We start from the raw sequence: 20,344 nt of genomic DNA on the forward strand, positions 1-20,344 counted from the left end.
TTCCTTCCTTCCTTCCTTCCTTCCTTCCTTCCTTCCTTCCTTCCTTCTTCATTTGAACCTCAGTTTCTTTATTTATTTATACAAGTTATTACTGAGTTTCTGCTATGTGATGAATAAAACAGCCCATACACCTCGGTTCTTGTCAGTCTAGCACTTTGATTAGAAACACAGGCTCTAGAACAAGATTGCCTGGGTTCAAATTCTGGCTTCTTGACAAGTGTAATGTTGGGCTAGTTACTTAATCTCTTTGGCATCAGTTTCCTTATATGTAAATAGGGGTAAAAAGAATAGCACTTATAGCAAAAGATTGTTTTGAGGGTCAAGAAAATGATGGTCACTACTTAATAACTTTTCAAAAAACAGTAATTATTTTCAATATCAACACCATTATTATTATTACTCACAGGACTCAGCTTCCTCATCACATCTTCTAATATTGTTGTTAGGATTTTATATAATACATGCAAAGCATCTACTACTCCCTAAACATAAAAATCTTTCAACAAAGGTAATTATTATTCTTTAAATAAAGAGAGACAGCTGGTTGAGTTGGGTGGTCTAACCCAACTCTCAAATTTCCACCCTGAGAGCCAAACTCTCAGTACCCTATGAAAGCCATCCTTTTTTCTTGTGTGCCCTAAATTTCAATGTAAAGGCAATTTTCAAAACAGTTAATCAGATCAGGCTTATGTGTATAGCTTGGGATTCACATGTGGCCAATGGTTTCCCTAAATTAGGTCCGACTCTCTAACATTTCCATCTGGTCTGGAAGCATTTATTTTCTTTAATGATCTTGCTGGAGACAATGATTCCCTATAAATGACTTTGCTCTTTGGCCATATGAGTCAGGCAATGCTCTGTATGTGGAAAGTAACACCCATTTCCCACCACTTTGCCTCCTTTTTTTTGTAATGTCTTTTAAGCTGCAAGCAAAATAGTTGCAATAACTGTCCCCAGACACTATCACATTTCTTCTTGCTTCTTTGATTATTGTCTAAAAGTGAACTGGGGAAAATATAACTAAGTTCTCTTCAATAATTAGTTCATTGGCCAAGGAAAAATTGGCTGAGGAAAAAGAATTAGCGATTCCATTCTGTCATTAAAGCCTCATTATTTGGGGGTCCAGTTAGCACCATTTTATAAATTAGAACTAAGAACAGCTGGTGGATAAGATGAAAGATGCCAAGTGCATCTGATTTCCTCTATATTCTGCCTCTCCTATTATTAAAAAAAGAGATGAAATTTTATCGCTAAAAATGATAATAACAAAGGTACTGGCCAACAAGTTTGAATGCATGTTGATATCATATAATAAAATAAATACTAAATTAGTGGAATGTGTATTTGAGTTCTGTTATTATTTCTGTTACTGATTAACTCTGACCTTGGACAAAATCACTTAACCTTTCATGTTTTCAATTTCCTCATCACTTACATTGAAATAGCACATAACTATATTATAGAGCAGTAACAATAATTAAATGTATAAATTTGCATGTAAATAGTTTGAAAAGTAAAAAAAAAACTATACAAATTTTTATTTTTGTGTTATTCATACTACTATGCGTAAAATCTTCTGAATGTAGCATTTGTATTAAAGTCATGTAGTTTCTGTGAAGACAAGAGACTATTATTCCAGTAAGTTTATATTTTCTTCAAAATTCCTAACAAATATTTTCTGCACAAGTGATTAAAAGTTAAAAAATAAAAGCACCTGTATCAGTCAGGTAAATTTGGATATTATCAAGTAGGCACATCTGAATAAACAGAAATGGGACCTTGTTTGATTTAAAATGATAAAAGTGATGATGATGGTGATGATGAGATTATGATGAGGAAAATGATAATGATATTAGTTGTCATGTATATATAGCACAGGTTTTTATAATGTACTGGTATTTCTTATAGTATTTTGGTTTTTTGAAACCTCTGAAAAAATAAAAATGGATACATATTATCCTTATATTATGATGAGGAAACTGATAGGTGAAATTTCCTGACGAAGTGAGAAACTCAAGAGTCTTCATTCATTCACCAGCTAATTCAATTAGTCATTCAGTCAACAAACACTGAGTATCTGCCACCTGTCCTGAAGTGTGATAAACACTAATGATAGAAGAATGACTACAATGCAGTGGGATTGAGCTTTGATAGTTTAGGAAAAGTGGATAAAATAATTAAATCAATAATTATAACATCAAAGTGTGGAAGCAGTAATAGCACTATTTATAAGATATTATGGATACAAAAGAGACCCATTCTATTATCCCAACTTGTTCCCATGTGATTTTTTTTTCCATAACCAAAATGTTAACTCCACTCACATCCCTGCACTGGTGTAGATGCACATGGTTTACAAAATTAGTAATTTCATATTGTTCATCAATGTTTTCAACTTCTTTTATCTCCTATTAATACAGCCTCTCTAGATCAGTTAGCAGAGCTTCAAGCCCACAGAATGCTTCCAAGTATTCTGGCCATGACAATACTCTTTCAAAAGAGTGAGTCCTAAAGCTGGAAAGCAAGAAAGAATCTATGAACTTTTCCTTCAGGATTTCTAGTTGACTAACCTTTTTCTATTTCCCTAACAACGATCTATTCCGTTTAAAGATGCATCTTTGGAAATCATAAAAAAACGGAGTCTTAGAGGATCAATGTAGCCAGAAAATAGCATTAACCATCTAACAGTAAACAAAACTCAGAAAATTAAATGTGAGTGGAACACCACAAATCACTGTTTATGCGATTTAGTACCATAGAAAATGACCCAAAAAATCAAAACCAGAAATATTTACCCTGAGAGAAGAGATGGATAATTCAAGACCATAAAAGAACTTAAGAGCCCTCTAATTAATATATCCAAAAGGATTTGAAAAGATATTCTATACATAAAGTGAGGACTGATGTGATGGAGAAAAAAGGCAAAGTATAATAAATCACTCTTAGAGTTTAAATATAGGATCATAAACATTTAAAAAATATCAATAGGGGGGTCTACAATATAAAGATGACAAAATCTCACAGAATATATAATAATAGCAATAAAAATAGATAGACACAAAATAAGAGGAAAGGTAAGAGACAATGAAGCTCAAACCAAGAGATCCAATAGGCTACCAGTAGGATTCCTTGAAAGAATATTAAAACATAGAAGGAAAATCATTAAACATATAAGGAAGAGTATTTCCCTGTGGCTGAAGAAAGATGTAAGTCATCAGAAAAACAGGACCGCTAAATATCCTACACATGGATAATTTTTAAAAAATGGAAAAAATAAACTAATTGCATCCTTGTGAATTTCAAAATGCAGATACTAATCTTTACAGAGAGAAGGAAGAGAGTGGCATATAAAGGAATGAGAGAGAAAGAGACTGGTATCACCTTCTAATCAGCAGTATTAGAATATTAGAAGCTAGAAAACAATGGGGTTAATGCCTTGAATATTTTTAGGGGAAATGATTTTTACTTGGGTATGAAACATGGCTAAAATAGCGATAAAGCATGATGAGAAATCAAGGTACTGTTAAACACAAAAGTAATCAGGAAGTTTATGTTCCACATACTATTTTTTGAAAAGCTACTTTAGGATATACTCTATTAACTATGTCAAAACAAGAAGAGTAAATAAAACGTGGAATCTGGGAAAAGGTAAACCTAGTCTAGTGGAGTAGTGCAGGGGTGTCTTGGGGTTGAGGCTGGGTAGAAATTACAAAAATCACTAGTTCATATCAATACAGGATTATAAAAGGTTCCAACAGAGGAAGTCCGGGGAAAAGGAGGGTGGGCATGAAGGTAGCAGAGTCACTTGCCAAAGTAGAAAATAACGATTCAGAACTTGAGGGAAATAGGAATTTTAAAAAATAAATGACACGGGGCACCTGGGTGGCTCAGTCTGTTAAGTGTCCGACTTTGGCTCAGGTCATGATCTCATGGTTCATGAGTTTTGAGCCCCTCACTGGGATCTCTGGTATCCATGCAGCTTTGGATCCTCTGCCTCTCTCTCTCTCTCTCTCTCTGCCATTCCCCGACTTTCTCTCTCTCTCTCTCTCTCTCTCTCTCTCTCTCTCTCTCCCCCCCTCCCTCCCTCCCTCTCTCAAAAACAAATAAAAATATTTGAAAAATTAAAAAAAAAAGAAATTACACATGAAAAAATAAAATTAGAAATGCAAAAAAGAAAAAAAATACAATCACTATGCAAGAATATAATGAACCAAATATGAAGCAACTTAAATATTGCTGGATTTTAGACAGATGATAGAATGCAAGAAAAAGAATTAATTTGAATATGTATCTAAGAGCATTCTCCTTTAAGAGGCCCAAGGCTTTGACACTGGATTCACAGAAAAGGAAATTCATTTTTGGACCAACACTGGACAATATGTATTTAGTCATTGTAATACAAATGCTTTTGATCAGTCTTCAGCTTTTAGATTTAAACTATGCATAAAGCCACAAAGACTTGAGTGTGGCTGTAAGAGACAAATACTAAGAATTTTGATCATGCAAACATAAAAATGGACCTGTGAGATGACAGGTCTCAGAAAGCAAAAGGAAAATAATTATTAAGAGATAATATCATAAATTGATAGAATAAGATAAGGATATAAAATTATTAGATTGTAATAACAATCAATAGAAAAGGTAAAACAGTAATATAAACATACACTGTTATTAGTCCAGGGAGAGAATAGCAATCAAGCATGTGAGCTAAAAACTTATCTTCATATTGTGGAGTCAATAGATGCTATTTAAAGTTGATATATTGGGGTGCCTGGGTGGCTCAGTCGGTTAAGTGTCCGACTTCGGCTCAGGTCATGATCTCGCGGTTCATGAGTTCAAGCCCCGTGTCAGGTTCTGTGCTGATGGCTCAGAGCCTGGAGCCTGTTTCGTATTCTGTGTCTCCCTCTCTCTCTCTGACCATCCCCCATTCATGCTCTGTCTCTCTCTGTCTCAAAAATAAATACATGTTAAAAAAAAATAAAATAAAGTTGATATATTAAGCTAATAAGATATATTATCTATAGGTTCAGGAAAAGCCACCATAGTAATTAAAAACTGAAACAATTAAGAGTCTGCCTCTGAGTCCAGGGTTGGGAATAAGATACTTATTATCATAAACCTCTCTTTGTCTGTTTTTTTTTTTATCATCATATATACAACTGAAAACAAACAAACAAACAAACAACTCAGCAATATAGCATTTCCTAAAATTTGTAGCTTAAATGTAAGCCCTACTATGTTGGGGGTAGGTGAGATGGGGGTAGACTCTATTGTTAAACACACTTGAAAATTACTGTCAGTTTGGTGATTCATAATGCAGAGTGCTTTACTAAAGCTCACAGAAGACTATACAAAAGAGATCTAGTGATCCCCAAACTTTGATAAAGGAAATATTTTTGTTTATTGCATTAAGACTACTCGTTTTCAACCCAAGAAACAACTGTTCTTCAAAACTCACTTTCATAAAACACTTTCCTAAGAAAACTCTATTCAAACAAGAAGAGAGACTTCCATGAAAATTGTTTGATTTCCTCTCCTTTATCCAAAATTACTATTTTAAAATGTAAACAAAGGCATGGATCTGTCAATTTTTGCTACATCAAAATTACATCCCTGAACTTCTTTTAAATGCTGCAATAGGCCTCTAAATTCCAGTCCTGTCCTCATATCCCAAATTCGATCCTTCTGAAGATATTACCTTGTTAATGTTAACCTTTCTTCACTTCATCCATATTATTTCTATATTTATTCTCCTGACACACACACACACACACACACACACACACACACACACACACCTGAAAGAGCTAGTAACAACTTCTATAAACTTCCTCTTTATCCCAGCCTCTAACCCAGTCACCACATTAATACCAAAAATAATCTTAGAAACATGCATTTAAGAGGAATACTAATTATCTTTCAAAGCCTGGCTACAAGACAGCATGACAGGCAAACCCCTGCCTATCTGAGAGCAAGTTCTGTTTACAAACTCTTCTACCATATCTCTTCCATGAATGCTCTCCAGTAATAGGGAACCATTATTTAGGGTGAAAATATGTCTGTGTGTATGTTAATCGGTATACATCTTACACTTTCCACACATGCATTTCACTTTATCTACCAAACAAACTCCTACTCTTCCATCAAGACCCAGATAAAATATCCCCTTCTCTGAGAAGTCAATAAAGGAAAGAATAGTTAAGTGAACTCTTAAGTAAGTGAATACCTAAGTGAACTCCTACTGTGTACTGGGCTAAGAGTAAAGGTACAGGTTGGATATTTACTCATAACAATACTCTAAAAGAGATACTATCATCACCATATTGTACATTAGAAAATGGAATCTCAGAGGAGTTAAGCAAAATGCCCAAAGTTACATACTATAGAAATGGCTGAAAAAAAAAATTCTGCCTGACTTCAAAGCCCATTCTTTTTCTGTTTTACCGCTCCATTAAAAATTTCTGCCTCTGTGTGTCTACAATCCTTTTTTACACATTTTATACAGAGCTGTATACCATAGCACTATATAGCATATTGTTATGTTAAGTAAAATACCACATTGTAATTACTTGTTTACTTATCTGTGTCCCCTATTTGGATCCCCATATTTTAAAGACCAGGAATCCTACCTAAGCTTATGTCTACATTCCTAGTACCCAGTACACTGAATTACAGAAGAAATATAGTAAATTCTTGTTGAAAGAATGAATATAAAAATAAGGAAATTTCAGAATCAGAAAATCTTGTTATTTATCAAAATCTTCTTTTAATACTGACCCGGTAATTAATGATGGTATATTAAAGATTCAAAGAAACATAGCAGCATTTATATTCGGCTCCCATTTGGTTTCTTCTGACCCAGTTCATATTCCTGGGATTATGTGCATGGGTTAATCAACATAAAAATTTAGTTCTTCCAGGAACCTGAGAGATTATTTAAGGTAATTCGTATTACTTTATTAACATAAGGTTCAGAGAGGGGGAACCACATTTCAGTCACTGAGCTTGTGAGATGTAGGGCTGGGACTTGAACTCAAGTACTTATTCTTCTAAGCCAAGTTTACTTTCCCGATACTATGAATAGAGAATTTCATAGCAATTTGAGAAATATACACAGAAATAGGTTCAACCAGACTTCCACATACCTCAGACCAAGTGGAACTGTTTATGGCTATGTGAAATCAAGTTGCAACCAAAAGGAATCCATTCTTACCTGAGGATCCATTTAATGACTAACTCCTCCAGATTCACATTTTATATGTCCATGTAATATGCCATAATTGGCTGATATTTCTCTTCCCACATGAGTTAGCACAATCATGAATATGGTGTAGACTTAGGAAAAATGAGCTAGCATTTATTAAGTATTTACTATATGCCTAGCAACTTACACAGTCATTTAATACTCCTCAAACCTGTAAGTTTTATAACTGTATACATTTTACATATAGGGAAAAAAAGGACTAAAAAAGGCAAGTAATTGCCCAAACCTCACAGTGGGTGGTGGGGTCTAGAATCAATCCATGCAGTGACACCTACTGTACCTTCTCTCTTAACAAGTAATCTCCCTTCTCTCTTCATTTCAATAAACCTTGTTTCTACTTGGTTGCCCTCAACAGGTAACATGTTACTGAGGTATCCAAGGTTGTTGGCTAATGCAATCCTTCACAATATTGTACTAGAGACCAGGCCTCTGGGAGCAGCCTGAGGCTTGGGAGGGAGGAAATTCACTGCAGACGAACCTTGGGAACCATCTGAACTCAACTCTCTAATTCCCAAGAAGATAGTTTTATTATAGAAAAGATAAAACTGACTGTTATGCTCACATAAAATTAATTCCACAGTTGTTCTTTACCAATGAATGCATTAGAAGTCTAGAAATAACCATTGTAAATGAAAACAGTTGGTTTATAGAGGAGTGGGATTCTGGAAGTTCCTTGCTTCCTCCCCTCCATTGTTTTTGTTTTGTTTTGTTTTGTTTTGTTTTTGCTTTCTGTTACTCTTGAAACAATATTATTTATTGTTTGGTTTTCCATCAAAGTTATCACAAATATTAACAACACTAAAGAAGTAAGTGTTTCTACTTTGTCCCCCCAAAACTCCAAGATGATAAAATTACTAAGATAAGAGAACGATGGTTAATAGAGTTTTGCTAGAGTCTTAAAATGCAAATAAAGCATGTACATGGGGGGAAAGTAATGCCTTTTTAGTGCACCAAGCAATTTGCATTACAACTTGGAGCAACTCATCTTCCACATAGTCTTGCTTATAAAAACCGAGTACATATATAGCAATGGTAGAGATCTAGTTTTCATTATGAAAACTATAAAAAATAAATGTGTGAATATAAATGATCTATTTGTAACCAGACTTCAGGAGCCCTGAAATAAAAGCCAAGAAGCAAGATGGTGTGCAATAATATTGCTTTTGAGCTGATTTATATGATATTCCGGTGCTGGCAGGAGTTCCTAGTTATTATTGCAGCTTAACAAACATACAGCAAGGAGAATTTGGCAGTCACTGTTCACTTAGAAGAAAGCTCATTTCTTATTTTTACAATACACCGCAGCTGGCAAAGCTATGCTGTCATTTGTACATTCTTCTAACAAATAGTGATGAAGTGCCTACTATGGGTAAGACATTGAACTGAGGGTTGTCATAAGGCAAGGTAATTAGTTGAAAGAATTTCTAGGAGATATATGTGCGTGTTTTATATCTCACCCTCAAATGATCTTCGAAATGCTAAAAAAGACATTCACAAATACTCAGCAGACCTCTTAAACTCTGCTAGTGATGACTGCTATGGTTTTGTACTCCACTCATTCCACTAGTGTAATCCCTATTTCTTGACAGTGCCTTTGCTTGACAATCTTCAGGTAAAATTCATCATTCTTTCCTTCATGCCTTTTCATATAATAGTATGTATGTATCCACCATACATTCAATTGTCCATTACATTTATTTGTGGATATTTCAGTATACTACCATTGGACTATAAAATCTTTGAGGGCATTTCTGTACTCCCAGCACTCAACAAAATACCAGGCTCACAGAGGGTGCTCAATAATATTTTATGTATACATGGTAATTTTGATTAAAGTAAGAACCAGTCCAATGAGAGTATGGGGAAGGGAATGAATTGTAAAGAAGCTGAGTGGGGGAAAGGTTTTGAGCTTATCCCCAATGGTAATTATAGTAGGACAGAGAAATCACTCTCTAAGTAGGAAAAATTACATAAGCTGCTACTGCTCAAAGATGATCTTGGTTCGCTCCTGACAAACATTTACTGAGGGGACAAAAAATGAAGGGAGGGGACTTCTGTACCTAGGTGCACATTATCTTTCTCCTTTCTCAAGAACTGAATGATTCTGACTCACATCCATATCTGATCATTCAATGCACCCTTCAACCTTCTTTTAATGAGTATTCACTATTCCTCACACCACTGGGTCTTTTCCGAATCTGTTTAATTTTCCTGCCTCTGTTTTTCCTCTTTTTGGTCCTACCTAGAAAATCTAATCTCTGCCTTCACATTCATCCCCACCTATATTAATAACCCACAGGTAGAACTCCCCACCTACATCCTTCCCCCTCTTCTGTACTTGCTTATCTCCAGCTGTCTCCATTATCAGTTCCTCTGTGTCACTGCCAGCTTTGACTGAAGATATGAAAAACAGTCACTTTTTTTTTATTCTTACCTTTTATTCTTCTTTCACTTCTCTATCACTGTCACTGATTATATTTCCTCCACTGCAAATACTCATAATTTGTATCACATTTGATCCTTAGCTCTCATTTGTATTATCATCTAGGTTTTAATTCCATAATAAATATAAATTGAATTTAGAAACATTACACAAAATCTCTTCTCCATCATTACAGGTTAAGTATATATTAAGCATCTCTGTTTTAAAGATATCATAGTAGACTGCATGTATTGTAATAACCATTATTTACTGAGTTTACATGCTACTCTGGGCCCTCCATAAGTTATCCAAAACACATATGATTCTACACATGCGCGCACGCGCACACACACACACACACACACACACACACACACACACAAATATTAAAAACCCATGCATGTACTTCCACAATAGGGAAAGGTCCTCTTTCAAATAAGTGAATAAGAAATATACTAGAAAACTATGGACCTGTGAATTTTTACTTTTTTGTTTGGTAGTGTTGTTTTGTTTGTTACTTTCTACAGCAAAACCTCAAAAGTGCTTCACGGTGTCACTACAAAATAGCTTTAGTTATATTCAGAGTATTAGAATGGACTTATTTATCTTAAGAAGCTATTTCCTAGGGGGGAAAAACACAAGTTTAAACCTTTATGATATGCAAGGATAGAGCCACTGACATGTGCATTTGCTTCTTGTTATTTATCTGAGGAGAATAACGCAGTGTGCAGATACTTGTAGGTTCATTAGGATAGTTACGGTGGGGTAAGGATCGACAATTACCATAATTTTTAGTCCGTTTTGTCCTGGAAGACTTACAGAATTAAAAAAAAGAAAAAAAAAAGAAACCTGACACTTTGCCCGGCTTCCAATAGAACTGTTTCCCATACAGCAGTCAGAGGATAAAAAACAGTAACAAAACAGACAAAATAGCATTCTGCACCCTGAGATAAACCACAAATAACAGCATCACCTGATTAATTCTGGTCCCCAAGACAATAAAACCTTGGAGACTTCTCATAAACCTGGACTACCTATAAAACAATTTTATCTCTGATTTTAGCTGTGCTGATGTCTGAATATACGGCATGACCTTTATGAATACGATAATTCTGCGGGAAAGTTTCCGAACATCTAGGAGCAGACTAATAGACATTTGGTAAGCTTCATTATTTTGCAGGGTTACCTTTAAATACTTCTGTATTTTATTTGGCCAGTAAGCCATTTGGACTCCCCTGCACCATTCGCAGGTCACCTCTTCTATTCCCTTTCTAAATCTGCTTTGCCTTTCAGACCCTTCTGACAGATTCTAGGCTCTGGAGAAGGCAGCAGGCACACCACGGATATGCCTCTGAAATCTTGCATTCAAGTATCCTTCTCTGACCACAAACTTAGAAAAGTTCAGCTCTCCGATTAAGTTCGTCCATGTCTCTGGACCGTCAGTCTTACATAGACATTCAGTCTCTAGAGGCTCACGATTAGGGCTCCGTGTACTTCCTAGTTTTGTTTACCCCCTTCCAGACTATAGCGCCCCCCCCGCCCCGCCTTGTACTTCCCTGTTTTGTTTGTCCCCACCCCCCCCCCACACACCCCCACCCCCTCACCCCCTTAGGTGAGCCGGGAAAGCTAAAGCAAGCTGGTATTTCTCTGCTTCCAGGTCAGTTAGACACTGGCAAAACCCTACTGGTTAGGCTCAGATAAAACAGCTTCCCTTGAGGGCAAGCCACCTTAAGCAAAACGCACTCCTGGCTTATTTTGAAACAAATGGCTACTGAGTTCCCTGGCCCGCCTCCCCGCCCCCACCTTCTCAGAAGCGGAGGGAGGGGGAAAGACTTCTGTGGAGTCAACACTGGGAGAACCTGGAGGTAAAATTCACCAGAATCTGGGTTCCCCCATGACTCGGTCCCCTTGCAGTTTTTAAGTCTCAAATCTGTTCTTGCTGCGCCTCCAGCAAATCCCCGATACAGTTCAGGTTTGCTTACCCGGTACTGGTTCCCGCTGGGGGTTGGGGCGGAGGGGGGGGGGGGTGTTCCGGTGTGTATCTTTGCATTGGTCTTGTCTCTCCTTTAGGAGGGGTATCGGTCTGCCCTCGGATTTGCCCTCGGATGGACCTACGAAGACTTGCTGAGTTTCAGTTTGTTCAGCTTTTTTTTTTTTTTCTTTTTTCTCTTCGTGGGCAACGCGAAAGACGACTTTCAGGCTCCAAGCTGGCTTCTCACCCACCCAACCGGAACCGGAACCTGGAAGTGGCCCCTATATGTGTTTCCCATGCATCTTCTCTTAAGACTTACTGCAATGCAATGCTGTTTTAATCACTCACCAGTATACTGAAACCCCAGTTCTGACTCAGCCCAGCTGGTTGGCTCTCTCCCTCTGGACTACTGAGGATTTTTGAAAAAACTTGCAAGCCCTTCAAGACTTGCTATACCTGTCCCTCTCAGTATTTCCTTCAGGTGTACCTGTCTCCATCAATCACTTGAAACGAAGTTGAATTCTTCCTTAGCTCCTTCCATCAAGGGAACTTACTGATTCTGTCTAAAAACTGTTCTTCCCTGTCCTTTTACGTTGACCATTAATGAAGGCAGTAATTAAGGCATACTTAATTCCTGCTGCTTTCCTTCTGGGCTTTTATTTGCTCTCCCTCGCTTTAGCCTTGATCTCTCCAATCTATTTCCCTGTTTGTGGCTAGATAGATGATTCTAAAATGCAATTTAATTGTGATGTTCTCCTCAAAAATCTCCTTGTTCCTCACTGACTTCAGGATACAGTCCATACTCAATAGTATGGACTCCTTATGGTTTTCAGAGCCCCTCAGGATGTGGTGTCTTCCCTAGCTCTCCTGCCATGGCTCTTTTCATTTAAATTTTTTATTTTATTGAACCAAATTGTTCATGACCTCCAATTTCTAGAAGGTACCATGGTCTCATGTCTTAGCAAGTCTGTATGAGCTGAACTCTCTTATATCTCAAACTAGATACCAATTATTCTAATAAGAATGACCAGTCAAGACTTGACTACTCCCCCGTCCTCCCTTAGAACCTTGCCCTCCTCTTATTATTCAATCCATACTGTCCTAAATTTTATTTGCCTTTATTTTATCTCTTTCTCATGAGAAAAGAGATCTTGTCTCTTATTTATAATTGTATTCTCAGTATCTAGCATAGTGCCAGTCACATAAAATGCAAACAATGAATATTTATAATGAACTACAAGAGAATGCCATATGGGATTACATAAAACATGAAACTAGGCTCTATCTCACTATTCTTAACCTGCTTGCTGAACTTACATGGTTGTGTTCTTGCTGTAAACTATAGGATATTAAACTCACCAGAAGTTGCAATAGCCAGCTTACAGGCCAAATGATGCCCATGAAAATGTTTGTTTTGGTACTTTGAGTGCTTGAGAGAAAATGGGGCCAATATTTAAAGATCAGATGATTAAATATTTAAATTTTCAATTGATCATTAAAGTCAGAAAACCTAGAAATACAGACTATCAAACAGGCTTTGTGGTCACTCAAATATGGGTATGCATGGATATGTAAGTTTTCATTTACAAACTTATTGTGGTTGGTTAAATTTTTCAACATCTCTAATCTTTAATGAACTTCTCTGTGAAATAGACTTGATGCCTAGAATTATTGTGACTCTCGAGTTAATTAATTAGGTAATATATGCAAAGCATATCTCACATTATCTGGCCTAGGATAAGGATTCAGTCAAGAAATTATTGATTATTATTTAATATTATTTAAATTAGCTATGGGCTTCTTGAGAAAAGTTTGAATACACGTGTTACTCCTGCTAACTCATGAGTTGGTTCAAACAGCTATTAACTTTAATGAATTTGATATTGTAATGGAAGGCCATAAGCCATTGGGTGGTTCATCCCTTCCATTGTTAAGAGTTTTGCCTCTGTTTCTCTGTATTAGTCACCAGGTCCCCAATACAACTCAGTATAGTTCTCACATCCTTTCTCTCCCAGTACCTTATCAGTTGAGACAGAAAAAAAGTGTCAGTTCCTCTGCTTACCTCTGCCCCCACATTCCTATTCTCCTCAAAGGAAAAATAAATCTGGATTTTCAGAGTTCAAGGCATTAATTGGGTGACCTTCACTACTGGTTGCACCCATTCAAAGACCCTTCTCTTCTAATTCCTTTCTTCCTAGGATCAATAAATTTTAGGAAAACCGAATGAGAGTACACATTGTCATATCTCTTCTCTCATCCTCTCTTCCTTCCTAAGCAGCTGGATAATATGTTAATTGACTAAGAGGCAGGGAAGTGATGTTTCCAGATCTGCTTTCATCTTTCTTTCACTACCTAGTAAACTTGTCTTACAGCTATTGGTCTGATGTACAATCATATCCTAAGCCAGTCTGGCCCTAAGCATGAAGGGCAAACATACTCTTCCTTCCTATCTCTCTCTTTCATTGTTTGGAGCAATGATAGGGATATTATGAACAGGTGTCTCCTCACAATATAGAGGCCCTGAAGTATAGAAAGGTGAATTAGACAGAAAGTTGAAAAGACATACCTAAAATATAAGTCCAGCTTCCATAGGCATTCACAACAAATTATGACACTGAGAAACTAGGTTGCTATATTTAGCAAACCTGGACAGAATTAGTAGTCAGAAGAACAGAAGGAAAAGAACAAGTTCCCTTATTGACTTTGGACCAAGGGCAGCTGTCCTTGCGGAGGTAAATTAGATGCCGAGGGAGAGAGTACACATCTCCCACAGAAGCACTGGTTACAGATTTTTAAAACACTGGTTCTGGAAGAGCTTTATTATCCTAGCTTGTCATTCAACTCTCTATCATGTTTCTAATCTACGGATGCAGACTAGGCTTTCAGGATATATGAAGCAACAAGCCACTGGTACATGAGAATTATGGCCCATGGGCTATTTATACTAGGATAAGGGGAGGTCCCACAGGTTGATTGCTTATTGCATATATTTTTGTTTGTTTGCATTGTTTTCAAGATTTCTCTCACCCCATCACTCTTCCATCTTGTTTCTCAACTAGATCTAAAGGAAATTGTCAGGAGAAAGTAGGGTACAGGATTAATAGAAATAGAAATTTTTCTGCTACCACTGAAGTATGAAGGTTGAAAAATGTTTGGGGAGGATTAAATAAGAACCATAAACTAGTAGGCAGCAAAGTTTAGGGAGGAACATAGCAAATAACAGATTATTGGACCTTTGAAGGCACAGACTTGGAAATACTTACAGCATATATCAGGGCTTACAGGGTTTTCTGAACAGTCCAATAGAAGCCTACTGTCATTGCAATGGCTGTTCTGAAGATCGTACAACATTGTGTCCTTAGAAATCGCTTATGTATTCAACGACATCTTGGTAAGGTGAAATAACGAAGACAACTAGTTTTTTTTTCTTCCTGCATTCTCTATTTTTATTTTGCTAGATATCAGCAGATTTGATAAACATAACAGAAATATTACCTCTGCTTGGGAATATCTTCCTGCAATAGCTACATGTCATATTGAAATTTGTGGTCAAGGGACTGATATAGCTCTATACTTTTGTGATTGTGGAATCACTGAACTTTGGGAAAATGAACACACAAGAAACTAGGGGCTTTAGTTTTCAACATTAGAGTGTTCTTAGGGAAGTAACTAGATATGCCTGTTCTGCGGGAAAACAACCCATGATGTAGTTACTGAAGACATGCCCCAGGCTGACCAGAAATGCGGGTGCTGTTGGAGGAAATCAGGGAAATGATCAAGGAGAAGAGTTTGAGAATCCAACTACCTCAGGGGTGGGGAATAAGGTGAATTTTATATTTATATTCCTGTGGGTTTTTTTTCTTTTAACAATTTATTAAAGGAGACAGGGGATACTTCATAATAAAGCATTGTTACATTTGGGCAGCTGAGGTAAAGTAGTCTGGGGAATATGGGACAACATAATATAACAAGCAGATTTAAAATAAGGAGATGTGACATTTTGGCTTAATTTACAAACTGGCTTTCAAGTTAATTATTGTCCTGACTCATTTAAGGGACTTCTGAGATATCTGGTTAAACCCTCCATTGCACTACTCAAGGAAAGACGCAGAGGTAGAGATAGGGTTTCTCTGAAACTCCAGTGATCCATCTCTGAGTGATCCATCATAGGAGTGACTACTTAACTGAACACAAACCAAGTCACATGGGAGGAATTGAGGCAGTAAGGATTGTGTTGTGTGCTGCCTCTTATTCCCTCACTCCCTATTCTTCCCAAGGGGAGGTTTCTAACCTGACACATGAGAGTCCAGCATGTTGACTGGGAGTCATAGGGCCAATGTAGCTTAAAAAGTGATGCATTGGCCCATGGCTGCCTTTGGCTGTCTTCTATTTTCTATACCCATTATGTACCTCATTGATAAGCCAATCCAAGACTTCTCTCAGCATGCGTGCCTAAGGGTGCTAGTCACTGCACCGGGTTCCTAAACCATATAGGTCAAAGATGATAAGATCAGTCATCTTTTCTTTGGTAGGAGAGAAGAGGCCCCACTCAGATCTTAGATTCTAAGTCACAGATTCCTACTTTTATAGGGAGTAATTGGAAATGAGCCAATGAAGTACCATGTGGGACTCTGTATTCCATGTATGCCTCGCTTCTTTTAGAAACTTTTTTCATAGAGGTTAACTGGCAGGGCAATAATACTTCATCCTAGTTAAACCCCATCAATACCAGAAATACACAGTAGACTGTTTACATTCTTTGTACGTTTATTTCCAATGGTCTAAATTCTGCTCTCCTACTTTTCAGCATAGTATTTTACAAAAGTTCCTTCAGAAATGTCTCTGCTGGTAGAGATGATTAACACATAACCCTGGGTCTGAAGGTATAGGCCAAAGCAACCCATCATGGGTTCTCTAAACAGCTCTCTAAAGTTCTGCAAAATAACAATGGCAGCAGCAAAAACAACAACAATAACAACAGAAATAATAGTTATGCAACTATAGGATATAGCAAGTTTATTTTTAAATTATGTTTTAAGTTAGTTATTACTGATTAAAAGCAATTAAGCAGGGGAGGCAAGGAATCAGGCTTTGTAATACTGTAGCATGGGTTTGAACCCACATTTTCCATTTACTAGCTGTGTGTCCTACAGCCAGTTATTTACAACACTGAGCTTCACTTTCCTCATCAGTAGGAAAGCATGAAAGAAACAAAAAAACCTACTCCATTGGTTTAATATGAAGGTAAAGTTATTATGTATAATATTATAATGTATGCTCAATAGTAGTTATAATTTTTAAAGATATATCCCCCTCTTTTGCACATCATATACATCCAGCCTTCAGTCTTCAGTTGCCAGGAGTATGCCAGCTCTGGTTTGAGAAGCATGAATGTTGGTGATGAGAGCCATTTCTGGAAGATGCATTCTCTCCTCCAGGCCCTACGCTCCACGTGGACATATACCGTGATTTATTTTACATTTGCTTCAAAGAATGAAGCAAAACGGCACTGTCCCAAGTTGCCTTGCCCTAGGGAAATGGATTCACAGTTTGCTTTTGGTTTAACTAATCCTTTCTTCCTCTGGCTGTTCATTTTTGTTTCTCTTTTTAAACATCTTCCAGATTTGTCCATGCCTTCCAGCTATTCCTGCTGTCCAGAACACGGTGATGGATTCTAATATAGCAGCGACAGCTGGAGAGTTTCGCATTTCCTTTGGGAGAGCCCATTGGTTGGTGAAACTGAAAATGAAGACATTTTTAGGCATTTCCCTAAAGTGTTTCTCTACCATCCTTATGGCTAGTTTGTTTGCTCACACTGCTCTAGCAGTGGTCTGTTAACACAATGATTGCAAAACATCTGGGAGAAATATTTAGATATAAGGGGTTGCAGGAGTAGCTTTTATTGTTATTAATGAAACCAGCTCACAATTTGGCACAATGTCCTATGCCTTCCGAGTGCTGTATAAAGTAATGCCTGATTGCCTGAGATATGCTTTGTCCCCAGGATTCACTGCCAATTAAAATAATAAATAAGCAACACAAGCTATAGAGATTAGAGGGAAGGATAATTGTCCTTCCTTGTCAAATAAATGAGAGGCTGGCTGGGACAAAGAAAAGGAGAACTAGAGAGGTATATATTTTCCTCTCCTGTGGTATCATTTTTATTGTTATTTTATCTACATGACAATGGGTAAAAAGGAAGATTAAGTCACATCACAGTAATAACAACCAACTGAACTGCCCCCATCCTCATAAGCCAAAGACAGTTTCCTTTCAGCAGTTCTGACTAAAATCCCATCTCAAGTTCCCCCCGTGGCTCCTGTAGGAAGCTTGGATGCAATTACTTCATCCAAGTAACATGGGTAAGGGAAGAGAATGCATTAGCTTCATTCTAATGGGGGAAACCAAGAAAGGCTGAATTAGTTCAGGACGTAAGTAAGTAAATACATACATACATACATACATACATACATACATACATACAACAAGGATATTCTATCTCAGACTGAGAATAACACAAACGAATTTGTCAATCCAATTATAAGGTCAACAACAAATGCTTACTGTGTGCATTCCCTGTGGTAAGAAATCACATCTATTATCTTACTTAGCTTCCTAAAATACTTCTGGTGCTATTATTTCCATAAGGATGAGAGAATTTAATTAATTTGCCTATGATCACAGAAGATTCAGTGACCACTTCCATAAGTCACTTCAAAACAACATCTGATGTCAGTTATTCATTTCATTACTCTTGATGTGACAGATTTTTGGTAACTGGATGTGTAATAGTTTATAAAGAAAATAATCAGCAGCATTATCTGATAGTGTTAACAATGAATGTCTGCTTTTTATTACCCTGCTTAATTGTAAGACTGGAATAACCTTGAATGAATAGGAGTTGGAATTTGAACTAACACATGTAGTTTTGTGTCACACTTTATTGAATTATTGGTTTACATGTTCTCCCTCCTCTCCCTATGACTCACACCTATGCACATTTAACAGTGCTAAACTTAGGACCTAGTTATATTCATCTCAATATGTCTATATTTCCCTTCCTTATTACAAGCTCAAATAAGATCACGTTAAAACCGTTAAAATCAGAAAGGAGGGGAGATGAGAGGGAATTACTTTTTCTTTGCGAATTTATATTGTACTAACAGAATTACAGATCTATGTATTATTTCACATTCATGCTGTGGTTTGGAAGAAGGTAGGATGATCCTAGATATAATAGTGATAAGGGAACAAAGTTTCCAAGAAGTTGCATGATTGTAGATCACTTAGTCGATGGTATAACTGGAGTGGGAATCTGTTTTTGCCAACTACTCAGTCAATGCTTTTTCTACAACATAATGTTGAGCATGTAAGTTTTTACCACTATCGGTCTTACATAATTATGGTTAACTTAACTTCCAACTCTGCTCATGATTCAGCAAATCACCCTCAGGACTGGGAGACTGGTAAACTATCCATCCAGAAAGAGCATAGAGGAAGAGAAACAATGTTTCTTTCTGTTTCTTTCTGGGCTGTTCAGTTTGAGGCAACTGTAGGGCACACAAAGAGAAATTTTCCATAGAAGCTGAAAAGATGAGTTCAAAATTGAGGAGATAAATTTGTGCAAGAGAGGAAGGTTTGGGAAATGGATTCTAAAGGTGGCAGCTAAAGTCATGGAAGTCACTGAGGTCCCTGGAAGAAAGATTACAGACTGAGAAGAGTGCTAAAGGCTAGCTTTATGAAATTGAGCAGAGCAAGTCTAAAGTGAAGAGCCAGCTAGTGAAGTAAAGAACCAAGACCTATGTATACCAGAAGATATGAGAAGAAACAGTTTTAGGAAAGAAGAAACTGGAATATATTAAAGTGTTTGAGGATATTTCTATTAGATGTAACAACCAGGAGTTCTGATCTGTCAACTATTTGGATATTTTGAAGTTTTAGGGTTATATCAGAATAGCTTAGGGACACTGAGTTGAGAGAATGTTTGATTTAAGAACATCAATAAAGAAAACTCCAGGGTATACTTCTAAGTAACACTCAATATGAATAGAGAATGACTGATACCATGAAAGAAGATTCCATCTCTATCCTCACATTCTGACTTATTTTGCTTTATGCATTTATTATCACCTAATATGTTGCTTATGTATCTGTCATCTGCCTCCTCATGGTAGAATATATGGGGCACTTTATTTTGTTACTACAGTATCTTCAGGGTCCAGAACAAGAATTGGTCAAAAAAAGCCCACTCCTTATAAATGTAAATAAAACTGTATTATAACACAAGGCCTGTTCATAGGATGGCTACTTTGGCTGAGTTGAGTCCATATACGAGAGACCATATGCTCACAAACCAAAAATATTTACTATCTGATCCTTTACAGAAACAAGTTTGCCAATCCCTGCTCTAGAATACTATTTGCACATGGTGGGCACTCAATAACTATAAAAGACAAGTAAATGATAGAATTAATAAAGTGAAGGCATTAGTCTCAATTATTTAATGATTTTGGCCAAACTGACCATTCTGAGCTTTGTTTCCCCATTTGTAAGATGAGATACTAATTATATCTATATTTATGTCGATATAGATATAGATATCTTAAAGGACAAAAGTGAGCATTATAGGAAATATATGTAACTGGCAAATGGACAAATCAAAAAACAAATACTCATCCCCTTCCTT

At 36.8% G+C, this 20,344-nt stretch overlaps 1 protein-coding gene across 4 annotated transcripts in view; it reads right to left on the minus strand.

Annotated features, from left to right (window-relative positions):
* TENM4 (teneurin transmembrane protein 4) overlaps positions 1-20,344 on the minus strand; it is a 2,953,639-nt gene that overhangs the window by 2,242,391 nt on the left and 690,904 nt on the right. The window lies entirely within an intron of this gene.

The sequence above is a fragment of the Herpailurus yagouaroundi genome, unplaced genomic scaffold (genome assembly GCF_014898765.1).
Source record: "Herpailurus yagouaroundi ecotype Mexico unplaced genomic scaffold, PumYag 180, whole genome shotgun sequence".
Lineage (NCBI taxonomy): Eukaryota > Metazoa > Chordata > Mammalia > Carnivora > Felidae > Herpailurus > Herpailurus yagouaroundi.